Genomic DNA, 13,354 nt, shown 5'->3' with positions numbered 1-13,354 from the left:
GCAGAGAAGGTTTATGAGGATGTTGCCTGATATGGAAGGTGTAGCTATGAAGAGAGGTTGAATAGGTCAGGATTGTTTTCATTAGAAAAAAAGAGATTGAGGGGGTCCTGATTGAGATCTACAAAATCATGAAGAGTATAGACAGGGTGGATAGAGATAAGCTTTTTCTCAGGGTTAGGGATTCAATAACAAGAGGTCACATATTCAAGGTGAGAAGTGAAAAGGAGGATATATTAGATTAGATTACTTACAGTGTGGAAACAGGCCCTTCGGCCCAACAAGTCCACACCGACCCAACGAAGCAAAACCCACCCATACTCCCACATTTACCCCTTACCGAACACTACGGGCAATTTAGTATGGCCAATTCACCTGACCCTGCACATTTTTGGACTGTGGGAGGAAACCGGAGCACCCGGAGGAAACCCACGCAGACACGGGGAGAACGTGCAAACTCCACACAGTCAGTCGCCTGAGGCGGGAATTGAACCCGGGTCTCTGGCGCTGTGAGGCAGCAGTGATAACCACTGTGCCACCGTGCTGCCCATATGCGGCAAGTACTTTACACAAAGGGTGGTAGGTGCGTGGAATGCATTGCCAGCAGAGGTAGTAGACGCAAACACGGTAGATTCATTTAAGGTCCATCTGGACAGATGCATGAGTAAGTGGAGAGCAGAGGGATACAGATGCTTAGGAATTGGGCAATAGGTTTAGACAGTGGATTTGGATCGGTTCAGGCCTGAAAGGCCGAAGGGCCTGTTCCTGGGCTGTAAATTTTCTTTCTTCTTTGTTCTTTGATAATTGACGTCAGAAAGAGAGGAGGAGAACATGCCCCCATCTACATCAACAGAGCAGAGGTTGAGAGCATCAAGTTCCTCAGAGTAACATTAACTAACAACCTGTCCTGGACTCCCATGTAGATGCAGCGGTTAAGAAGACACAACAATGCTTCTTCTTCCCCAGGTGGCTCAGGAAATTTGGCATGTCCATAAGGACCCTCACCAACTTCTACAGATGCACTATTGAAAGCATACTGTCCGGGGCATAACGGCCTGGTAAGCAACTGTTCTGCTCAGGAATGTAAAAAACTACAGACCGTCACGGAAGCCAACCTCCCATCCATGGACTTCATTTACAGGTCTTGTTGCTGCGGAAAGGCTGCTATTATCAAAAGGCTGTCCTGCAACCTCTTCCATCAGGCAGAAGGTACTGAAGCTTGAACACGTACCAACAGGTTCAAGAACAGCAGTTTCCCAGCTGTTAGTAGACTGATGAATGGGCTCTCTAACTTAATATTATCTTGCTGAAAGGCTTTTCATCGTTCAGTCCTGCTAAAAAAAACCCTCTGTATAATGAGGCTAGTTTGGAACCCCATATACTCAGAACCTCAGCAATCTGATACTCCTTATCGAGCTTCAAAAATTAATTTTCAAGACTGTCATCAGACATCTCTCCTTTCTTTGTACATTCAAAAAAAAATTCTTTTGGCACCATTTTCACAGCTATTAATTTTCCTGATGCCACTTTCCTTCAGATTAGCTTCCCTACAGTGTGGAAAGAGGCCCTTCAGCCCAACCAGTCCCATCTCCCTCTGACTAATGCACCTAACACAATGGGCAATTTAGCATGGCCAATTCACCTGACCTGCACATCTTTGGATTGTGGGAGGAAACCCACGCAGACAATGTGCAAACTCCACACAGACAGTCACCCAAGGCTGGTATCGAACCTGGGACCCTGGTGCTGTGCAGTGCTAACCACTGAGCCACTGTGCCACCATTCCCTTGTAATGCAATCAGTCTTCTATTTAACTTCAAATACTGGGCATTAGTATGCCCAATTTTTTTTTCTTTTACAATGGAAGCATTATCACTTTTTTATTCGAACATTGTTCTTTTAATATTTGCTCCCTAAAACTGGTTCTTCTTTCATCAGCAGATTTCCTATTGCTTTAATTTCTTTGCAGTTTTTCACATGACTGCAGCCCTATCTGTGTGAGGTACAATAGGTATCTGCTAAAACAACTGCTTCTCTTCACCTCTGACACCTGACAGTCATCTTTTAGGTTTTCAAAAGTTCTACTTCTGAATTGTTGCATGGCATTTTCGAATTGTTTTCTCTTTCATTAGTGATCTAAACTAACAACCCCACAGAATTTATTTTTCCTTTGCAAATTTCATTCAGCTCTGCTTCGGCTCCTTTCTAGTGATCCTAAGCATCAATTGATAAGCTTCAAGTACAAGCTGATTTGTAATGAATCCCACCTTCTTGACAGCTTTCTATTCTGCAGATTGTTCTTCTGACACGCTAGCATTCACAGACAAAGTTGTAATCATCAAAACTTCCCATAACACTAAGGTCCAAACATCTTTTGACTATTTCATCTACCCAAATATCTTCTCAAATGAGGTGAAATCTCTTTTGACTTCATTCCCAGACTCCTGATTAAAACAACTCCTCCTTGGAATTAGAATCATCCTGCAAGTTATTACTCATTTTCTTTCTTAATCTAAACCTGTCTATGACCAATCCATGTTGTTTCATTTCCATCCGTTTTTGGAGTTCAAGTTTGAATTCTATCTCCTTTTCATCTATCTCAGTCACTATATTTCTCTCTGCTCTCACTGTTGATTTTCTGTCTTTTTAATCTCTCCTTTCTTTCTCTTTTTGTTGTCTCTGGTTTGTTACCGGTGCTACGTGATAGAGAGTCGAGGAATAGGGAGAGAGAACAGTTAAATGTGTGGCTATAGGGATGATGCAGGAGGGAGGGATTCCGGTATTAGATTACATTACAGCGTGGAAACAGGCCCTTCAGCCCAACAAGTCCACACCGACCCGCCGAAGCGCAACCCACCCATGCCCCTACATTTACCCCTTACCTAACACTACGGGCAATTTAGCATGGCCAATTCACCTGACCTGCACATCTTTGGACTGTGGGAAGAAACCGGAGCACCCGGAGGAAACCCATGCAGACACGGGGAGAACATGCAAACTCCACACAGTCGCCTGAGGCAGGAATTGAACCCGGGTCTCAGGCGCTGTGAGGCAGCAGTGCTGACCACTGTGCCACTGTGCCACCCACAAGGTATCTGGATAACTGGGGTTCTTTCTGGGGAAGGTGGGACCTCTATAAACAGGATGGTTTACACCTGAACCTGAGGGGCACCAGTATCCTTGGGGGGAGGTTTGCTAGTGCTCTTGGGGGGAGGGGGGTTAAACTAACTCTGCAGGGGCCTGGGAACCTAGACTGCAGCTTAAGGGTGCAGGACCTGGAGTGTAGGGAGGTTAGGAACATGGCATCAATCTCAAAGGAGGGTGCCTGGAAACAGGAAAGTGGCTTGAAGTGCGTATACTTCAATGCAAGAAATATACGAAATAAGGTAGGTGAACTTGCAACGTGGGTTTGTACCTGAGATTTCGATGCTGTGGCTATTACGGAGACATGGGTAGAACAGGGACAGGATTGGCTGTTGCAGGTTCCAGGGTTTAAATGTTTTAGTAGGGTCAGAGGTGGGGGTAAAAGAGGGGAAGGTGTGGCATTGCTTGTCAAAGATAGTATTACAGCAGTGGAAAGGACGATGGATGAAGACTCGCCATCTGAGGTAGTTTGGGCTGAGGATAGGAATAGGAAAGGTGAGGTCACCCTGTTAGGAGTTTTTTACACGCCTCCTAATAGTCCTAGAGACGTAGAAGAAAGGATTGCAAGGATGATTCAGGAGAAGAGTGAAAGTAATAGGGTGGTTGTTATAGGGGACTTTAACTTTCCAGATATTGACTGGGAAAGCTATAGCTCGAGTTCGTTAGATGGGTCGGTGTTTGTCCAATGTATGCAGGAGGGTTTCCTGATACAATATGTAGACAGGCCAACAAGAGGTGAGGCCATACTGGATTTGGTTCTGGGTAACGAACCAGGCCAGGTGTTAGAATTGGAGGTAGGTGAGCACTTTGGGGACAGTCACCACAATTCGGTGACTTTTACTCTAGTGATGGAGAGGGAAAAGTGTGCACTGCAGGGCAAGAGTTATAGCTGGGGGCAGGGAAATTATGATGCGGTGAGGCACGACCTAGGATGTGTGGCTTGGAAAAGTAGGCCTCAAGGCATGGGCACATTTGATATGTGGAGCTTGTTCAAGGAGCAACTATTGAGTGTCCTTGATAAGTATGTACCTGTCAGGCAGGGAGGAAAGGGTCGTGTGAGGGAGCCATGGTTTAATAAGGAATTGGAATCCCTTATTAAATGGAAGAGGGCAGCCTATGTAAAGATGAGGCGTAAAGGTTCAATTGGGGCGATTGAGAGTTATAAGGTAGCCAGGAAGGATCTGAAGAGAGAGCTAAGAGCAGCAAGGAGGGGACATGAAAAGTCCTTAGTTGGTAGGATTAGGGAAAACCCTAAGGCTTTCTATAGGTATGTCAGGAATAAAAGAATGACTAGGGTAGGAATAGGTCCAGTCAAGGATAGTGGTGGGAAGTTGCGTGTGGAGGCTGAAGAGATTGGGGAGAATAGTTTTTGTCAGTATTCACTCAGGAACAGGACATTGTTGCCAATGTGAATACTGAGTCACAATTAATCAGAATGGACGGCTTTGAGGTATGTAGGGAAGAGGTGTTGGAAATTCTGGAAAGGGTCAAAATAGATAAGTCCCCTGAGCCTGATGGCATTTATCCTAGGATATCCTAGGGAAGCAAGTGAGGAGATTGCAGAGCCATTGGCCTTGATTTTTATGTCCTCGTTGTCTACAGGAGTAGTGCCAGTAGACTGGAGGATAGCAAATGTGGTTCCCTTGTTCAAGAAGGGGAGTAGGGATAACCCTAGTAACTATAGGCCGGTGAGTCTCACTTCTGTTGTGGGCAAAGTCTTAGAGAGAATTGTATGGGATAGGATTTATGAAAATCTGGATAGGAATAATGCGATCAAGGATAGTCAGCATGGTTTTGTGAAGGGCAGGTCATGCCTCACAAACCTTATTGAATTCTTTGAGAAGGCGACTAAGGTGGTGGACAAGGGTAAAGCGGTAGATGTGGTGTATATGGATTTTAGTAAGGCGTTTGATAAGGTTCCCCATGGTAGGCTACTGCAAAAAATACGGAGGTATGGCATTGAGGGTGAGTTGGAGGTTTGGATTAGGAAGTGGCTGGCTGGAAGAAGACAGAGGGTAGTAGTTGATGGTAAAGGTTCATCTTGGAGTGCAGTTACTAGCGGTGTTCCGCAAGGATCTGTTTTGGGACCATTGCTGTTTGTCATTTTTATAAATGACCTGGAGGAGGGGCTGGAAGGTTGGGTGAGCAAATTTGCGGATGATACGAAAGTCGGTGGAGTTGTTGACAGTGAGGAAGGATGTGTCAGGTTACAGCGGGATATAGATAGGTTGCAGAGCTGGGCAGAAAGATGGCAAATGGTATTCAATGTAGGTAAGTGTGAGGTGATTCACTTTGGTAAGAGTAACAAAAAGACGGAGTACTGGGCTAATGGTCGGATACTTGGTAGTGTGGATGAGCAGAGGGATCTTGGTGTCCATGTACACAGATCTCTGAAAGTTGCCACCCAGGTAAATAGTGCGGTGAAGAAGGCATATGGCGTACTGGCTTTTATTGGTAGAGGAATTGAGTTATGGAGACCTGAGGTCATGTTGCAGTTGTATAAGACTCTGGTGCGGCTGCATCTGGAGTATTATGTGCAGTTTTGGTCGCCATACTATAGGAAGGATGTGGAGGCACTGAAACGGGTGCAGAGGAGGTTTACCAGGATGTTGCCTGGTATGGTAGGAAGATCGTATGAGGAAAGGCTGAGGCACTTGGGGCTGTTTTCATTGGAGAAAAGAAGGTTTAGGGGTGACTTGATAGAGGTGTACAAGATGATTAGGGGTTTAGATAGGGTTGACCATGAGAACCTTTTTCCATGTATGGAGTCAGCTATTACGAGGGGGCATAACTTTAAATTAAGGGGTGGAAGGTATAGGACAGATGTTAGGGGTAGATTCTTTACTCAGCGAGTCGTGAGTTCATGGAATGCCCTGCCAGTAGCAGTGGTGAACTCTCCCTCTTTATGGGCATTTAAACGGGCATTGGATAGGCATATGGAGGATAGTGGGCTAGTGTAGGTTAGGAGGGCTTGGATCGGTGCAACATCGAGGGCCAAAGGGCCTGTACTGCGCAGTATTTTTCTATGTTCTATGTTCTATGTTCTATGTAACACGGTGGATCAAGGATCCAGTCTGATGCTATCATCATGAGAGGAATCAGCTGCTGAAGAACAATGAGCAATGTTTGGCCATTGCAACTTCATTTACCCTTGCGATGTGGGAAGAGGTCACTTTCTCTCAAATGGGTATAAGCTCATCAGGTCTGACAGCATTAAAATCACCAGAGCAAGCATCTTATTAGCATATATGTACAGAAGTGCAAGGCTATCGACAATGCTGTATCATCTGTGCCATCTATGTGTCTCTTGTAAGTTATTGTCTTCCTTTCCCTCCCCATTTATCTTAGTGCAGTCCTGATGTCTTCTACTGGGGTCTTCCTCAACCAGCCACAGAGAGCTGTCAGGATGGACTGACCTGACTCTTCTCCTGATTCCGGATAGAGTACCCACTGAGGTACCAGCCTCAGTACAGGTGAAAGCATTGCCAGTGGAACTGGATGTGGAACTGAAGCTCCCTAGCACTGGTTCGCTTGGCAAATGTTCACATTTTGTCACTAGGCCCGAGAGGGAATGAGTTGTGTAAAAGGGATGAAGGTTTGTGCAGATTAAGAATAGGTTGGCACTGCTGCAATGAAAGAGCAGGGAGGTCTCCACACCCCCTATAGGAGTGATCATGGTCTCTGTCAGCCAACTCAAGTAACTTTTTCCCTCAAATGAGCTTTATTTCCATCATCCATAATGAATCTTCACCTTCTCTACCTGGTTATGAAACTTTGCTTTCCTCTGCTTTGAGGCAAAGGGAGGTATTTAGTTCTATGGCAGTGAATGAGAAGACAGTTAGTTGTGATGCTGGGGTAGGAGAGGTGTTGCACTCTCCCCAGTGAGACAGTCGGAAGCACAGATAGCAGGAAGGGCTAATAGTTTGGGACAATGTGGTAGGTGGGAGCTATTGAAGGGAAAATGAGCCTTACAATAGTTAGCATGGTGATCCACGAGCCCTGATGAGAGACGTATGCAGTGACATATTCAAAGTAAGTGGTGGCCCTGTGACAGTGTGGTAGCAGAGACAAAATATGCCCTTATCCTTGCAAAGTACAGAAGATCATTCAGCTTTGTCTGCACTCCCAGACATTGCATTCAACCTGAGTGACTGCACTGCCTTAGGTCTCCAACTACATCCAGACTGACCATGTCTGTGGTGAGAGGATGTTAGCAGGAGAAAGCACTGTCCACCAGCACCTCCCAGTCCCTGTCAGTGAAATGGGGTCTGAGCTTCCCTTTATGGGCACTTCCGTCTATAATAATGAGGCAGAACCACAGAGTGAGGGGCTGTTCCCAGCTTGCAGGAACTGATATGGCTCCAAATTCTGGCAAAGTCCCAGAAGCTGGGAGAACTTCCACTTCTTCCATCACCTGACTCCATGGGATGGATGGAGTTGCATCATTAACAGGCTGAAGATTGTTTGAGAAAAACTGACAGGGGTCATGGTAGACGATCCAACATGAATCTCACTGAGTGAAACTCTGCCAGAAATTGAGAAAATTGATGCTGCTGGATTATTTTCTGGGCCAGTAAGGCTGATGTACTCCAACTCTCTCTTTATCATGGTTTCCTCATCCAAAAGAAGGCCTTCCCTCAGTGCCACTGGAGCGTCAGCCTGGACTAATTGCACAAACGCAAGGGGTGGACATTTGTCAAACCCAGAGGTATACAGTGCTACCTACTGAGACACTATTGACACCAAGTTGCTTCCTTACTCTAACAGTCCATTATGTTCAGGCATGGTCACGCCTCTGCCGTGAGAGTGGCTCTACAAATCACTTTGTCCTTCAAAAGCCGAAGCTGTCGACACCAACATCTCCTGGCCCAAATACCTTTGTAGCTAGTTAAATGATAATGTATACAGATATCCACTGTTTCCAGCCCATCGGTGGAAGAACACTGACAGAGTAGGATCCAGATCAGGTTACTCTCATTGTTTGTGTTCATTTCTGTGCTCATGAGAACAACCCTTTAAAAGCCATGATGAGAATGTTAAGTACCATCTTTTAAACTGTTGACTCAATTTAGTATTTGTGATGTCCGTACACAAATGGGCTGCAGGAGTTCAAGACCACAACTCGGGATGTGCAATAAATATTGACACAACACGTTACACCCAGATCTTGTGAATCAACATAACAAAAATGGGTACGAATAAATTCCACCCTTTATAATCCAATTTATTGAATCAAAATCATCAACAGACATTTACATGTACACACATCAACCCTATAGCCATTTAAAAAAAGATTCATTTATCACCTGAGAACAGATTAATCCAAATATACAACATAGGAATCTAAAACTTTTACAACAGTTGAAAAGATAGCACCTCACTCTCCACCAGGATAAGATATAAGCTCAGAATATTTTAAACAAAAATAAACATATAGAAATATATTTGTCTTTCAAATGTGCTTTCATAAATACATCTTACAAAGAATCTTGCAGATCAAAGTGACATTCAGATCCCACTTTCAGTGTCAGGTATAACATTATTGTCCGTATAGGCAGCATTGCTAGCATTAAACCCCTGATTCCATCAATCCCTGACACAGTCACTAACCAGAGATGGTGGAACACAGTGCTTGTGGGATTCCACCAAGAGATAGGTCCATGAAAATCCCTGAGGTCGTAAAGCAGAACGATAGAGAATCAAAAATTAATTGTCCCTGATCAGATCTCAGTGTTTACTGAGCAGAAAGTAACACCAGGTATTGTTCAAGAGAAGATTAAGTCCTGGGTGAAAAAAAAAACAGAAGGTTGGATTCCCATTTCCCTTTCCCCATGACACCTGCTGGAAAATGATGGGCAGGAATTCTGACAGAGAAACTGAGGTAGAGCTGTAAACTCATCAAATTGCTCAGGAGTCCTTGTAAAATATTCAAATGCTGCGGGACAACATTCCTGCAGCAAGAATGGATGACCTCCTGACATCCCATCATCTTAGCTCAGGCACTCTCAAAGTCAGTCATTGCCCTCCCCTCCCCCACTGTAAACTGCATCCTCACTGTGCTCCATGACCAACCATACAGAAAATTACCTTCTATCCTCCTGCATTTTTTGTTGAATCAGTTTGAATCCTTAGTGCTAATGGCAGGATGGGGATTATTCAGGCCATGATGTTACTGATTGTTGTTGAATGTAATTCTCTTGTTGCTGATGTCCCACAGTGTCGAGATACATCTGAAATGACGCTATCGTGCCCACCTCAACACCTCTGCTGGCAACATGTTCCAGGCTCCCACCACCCTCTGTGTAAAGAAAGTTTCACATATATCTCCCCTAAACCTTTCCACTCTGACTTTGAACTCATGACCTCGAGTAATTGAGACCCCTACTTTGGGAAAAAGCCTCTTGCTATCCACCCTGTTTATAACTCTCATGATTTTGTAGACCTCAGTCAGTTCCCGCCTCAAATTCCATCTTTCTAATGAAAATAATCCTAATCTACTAAACCTCTCTTCATAGCTAGTGCCCTCCATACCAGGCAACATCCTGGTGAACCTCCTCTGCACCCGCTCCAGATACTGAGAAGGTACTGAGGGATAGGATCTATTCCCATTTGCAAGAAAATGGTCTTATCAGTGACAGGCAACATGGTTTTGTGCAAGGAAGGTCATGTCTTGCCAACTTAACAGAATTCTTTGAGGAAGTGACAAAGTTGATTGATGAGGGAAGGGTTGTAGATGTCATATACAGTGACTTCAGTAAGGCATTTAATAAGATTTCCCATGGCCAAACTGATGGAGAAGTTGCATGGCGTCCAGGGTGTACCAACTAAATGGATAGAGAACTGGCTGGGCAACAGGAAACAGAGTAGTAGTGGAAAGAAGTTTCTCAAAATGGAGAACTGTGACCAGTGGTGTTTCACAGGGATCCATACTGGGACCACTGCTGTTTGTGATATACACCAATGATTTGGAGGAAGGTATAGGGGATCTGATTAGCAAGTTTGCAGATGACACTAAGATTGGTGGAGTAGCAGATGGTGAAGGGGACTGTCAGAGAATACAGCAGAATATAGATAGTTTGGAGAGTTGGGCAGAGAAATAGCAGATAGAGTTCAATCCGGGCAAATGAGAGGTGACGCATTTTGGAAGATCCAACTCAAGAGCGAACCATACAGTAAATGGAAAAGCCGTGGGGAAAATTAATATGCAGAGAGATCTGGGTGTTCAGGTTCATTGTACACTTAAGGAGGCAACACAGGTCAATAGAGTGGTCAAGAAGGCATACGGCATGCTTTCGTTCATCGGACGGGGTATTGAGTACCAAAGTTGTCAGGTCATGTTACAGATGTATAAGACTTTGGTTTAGCCACATTTGGAATACTGCACACAGTTCTAGTCACCACATTGCCAAAAGGATGTGGATGTTTTGGAGAGGGTGCAAACGAGGTTCACCAGGAGGTTCACCTAGTATGGAGGGCACTAGCTATGATGTCAGGGTCACTGGTCTATAATTAACTGGTTTATTCCAGTTTCCCTTCTAAACAAGGAGTAAACAAGGAGAAAACTAATCCAGCAGGGGGATGGGAACCAAAATTGTAGTTCGAGTATAGAAAAGGTTGAAAGTAGGGAGGTCCAAAATCAAGTTTCAGGGATGCAAGATGCCACCAGCAAGCAAGATGTTGGTTTGAAGTGTGTCTACTTCAACACCAGAAGCATCCGGAATAAGGTGGGTGAATTTGCAGCATGGGTTGGTACCTGGGACTTCGATGTTGTGGCCATTTCGGAGACATGGGACAGGAATGGTTGTTGCAGATTCCAGGATTTAGATGTTTCAGTAAGAACAGAAAAGATGGTAAAAGAGGGGGAGGTGTGGCATTGTTGGTCAAGGACAGTTGCAGAAAGGATGTTTGGGGACTCGTCAACTGAGGTAGTATGGGCTGAGGTTAGAAATAGGAAAGGAGAGGTCACCCTATTGGGAGTTTTCTATAGGCCTCCGAATAGTTCCAGAGATGTAGAGGAAAGGATAGCAATGGTGATTCTCGAAAGGAGTGAGAGAGACAGGGTAGTTGTCATGGGGGACTTCAACTTTCCAAATATTGACAGGGAACACTATAGTACGAGTACTATAGATGGGTCAGTTTTTGTCCAGTGTGTGCAGGAGAGCTTCCTGACACAGTATGTAGACAGGCCTACAAGGGGTGAAGCCACATTAGATTTGGTACTGGGTAATGAGTCCGGCCAGGTGTTAGATTGGAAGTAGGTGAGCACTTTGGTAATAGCAATCACAATTCTGTTATGTTTACTTTAGTGATAGAAAGGAATAGGTGTATACCACTAGGCAAGAGTTACAGCTGGGGGAAAGGCAATTACGATGCAATTGGGCAAGATGGGAAGGAAACTGCAGAGGATAGGCACATTAGAAATGTGGAGCTTATTCAAGGAAAAGCTACTGTGTGTCCTAGATAAGTATGTACCTGTCAGGCAGGGAGGACGCTGTAGAGCGCGGGAGCCGTGGTTTACAAAGGAAGTGAAATCTCTGGTCAAGAGGAACAAGAAGGCTATGTTAGGATGAGATGTGAAGGCTCAGTTAGGGCACTTGAGGGATACAAGGTAGCCAGGAAAGACGTAAAGAGAGAGCTCAGAAGAGCCAGGAGGAATATGAGAAGTTGTTGGCTGATAGGATCAGGGTAAACCCTAAGGCTTTCTATAGGTATTTAAGGAATAAAAGAATGACGAGAGTAAGATTAGGGCCAATCAAGGATAGTAGTGGGAAGTTGTGTGTGGAGTCAAAGAAGATAGGGGAAGCACTAAATGAATATTTTTTGACAGTATTCACTCTAGAAAATGACAATGTTGTCGAGGAGAATACTGAGATACAGGCTACTAGACTAGGGGTGGGATTGAGGTTCACAAGGAAGAGCTATTAGAAATCCTGCAGAGTGTGAAAATAGATAAGTCCCCTGGGCCAGATGGGATCTATCCTAGGATCCTCTGGGAAGCCAGGGAGGAGATTGCTGAGCCTTTGGCATTGATCTTTAAATCGTCATTGTCTAAAGGAATAGTGCCAGAAGACTGGAGGATTGCAAATGTGGTTCCCCTGTTCAAGAAGGGGAGTAGAGACAACCCAGGTAATTATAGACCAGTGAGCCTTACTTCAGTTGTTGGTAAAGTATTGGGAAAGGTTATAAGAGATAAGATTTCTAATCATCCAGAAAAGAATAATTTGATTAGAGCTAGTCAGCACGGTTTTGTGAAGGGTAGGTCGTGCCTCACAAACCTTATTGAGTTCTTTGAGAAGGTGACCAAACAGGTGGATGAGAGTAAACCAGTTAATGTGGTGTATATGGATTTCAGCAAGGCATTCGATAAGGTTCCCCACAGTAGGCTATTGTACAAAATACGGAGGAATGTGATTGTGGGAGATATAGCAGTTTGGAATTGTAATTGGCTTGCTGAAAGAAGATAGAGGGTGGTGGTTGATGGGAAATGTTCATCTTGGAGTCCAGTTACCAGTGGTGTACCGCAAGGGTCAGTGTTGAGCCAACTGCTGTTCGTCATTTTTATAAATGACCTGGATGAGGGCATAGAAGGGTGGGTTAGTAAATTTGCAGATGACATTAAGGTCAGTGGAGTTGTGGATAGTGACGAAGGATGTTGTAGGTTACAGAGAGACATAGATAAGCTGCAGAGCTGGGCTGAGAGGTGGCAAATGGAGTTTAATGCGGACAAGTGTGAAGTGATTCACTTTGGTCAGAGCAACTGGAATGCAAAGTACTGGGCTAATGGTAAGATTCTTGGTAGTGTAGATGAGCAGAGAGATCCTTGAAAGTTGGCACCCAGGTTCACAGGGTTGTTAAGAAGGCATACAGTGTTTTAGCTTTTATTAACAGAGGGATCGAGTTCTGGAACCATGAGGTTATGCTACCGCTGTACAAAACTCTAGTGCGGCCGCACTTGGAGTATTGTGTACAGTTCTAGTCACCGCATTATAAGAAGGACGTGGAAGCTTTGGAAAGGGTGCAGAGGAGATTTACTAGGGTGTTGCCTGGTATGGAGGGAAGGTCTTACGAGGAAAGGCTGAGGGACCTGAGGCTGTTTCCGTTAGAGAGAAGAAGGTTGAGAGGTGACTTAATAGAGTCATATAAGATAATCCAGTTCATCCACTTCACCAACACCTTCCAACCTGACCTCAAATTCACCTGGACAGTCTCAGAT

The 13,354-nt window shown here is 44.7% G+C and overlaps 1 protein-coding gene across 8 annotated transcripts in view; it reads left to right on the top strand.

Annotated features, from left to right (window-relative positions):
* Nucleotides 1–13,354, top strand: part of LOC148148371 (uncharacterized) — an 83,017-nt gene that overhangs the window by 47,351 nt on the left and 22,312 nt on the right. For 3 of the 8 annotated variants that reach the window (XR_015759247.1, XR_015759243.1, XR_015759248.1), the window contains one exon: nucleotides 6,490–6,614. The exons of the other annotated variants lie outside the window; for them this stretch is intronic. The gene's annotated coding sequence lies outside the window, so the exon portion shown is untranslated. The remainder of the gene's footprint in view (nucleotides 1–6,489; nucleotides 6,615–13,354) is intronic. 8 annotated transcript variants of the gene reach the window in all.

This window comes from Chiloscyllium plagiosum, unplaced genomic scaffold, assembly GCF_037043375.1.
Source record: "Chiloscyllium plagiosum isolate Xiang-an unplaced genomic scaffold, Cpla_swu_hap1 HiC_scaffold_13, whole genome shotgun sequence".
Classification (NCBI taxonomy): Eukaryota; Metazoa; Chordata; class Chondrichthyes; order Orectolobiformes; family Hemiscylliidae; genus Chiloscyllium; species Chiloscyllium plagiosum.
The sequence above is the reverse complement of the archived record's forward strand: the minus strand, read 5'-3'. Positions and strand labels throughout refer to the sequence as shown.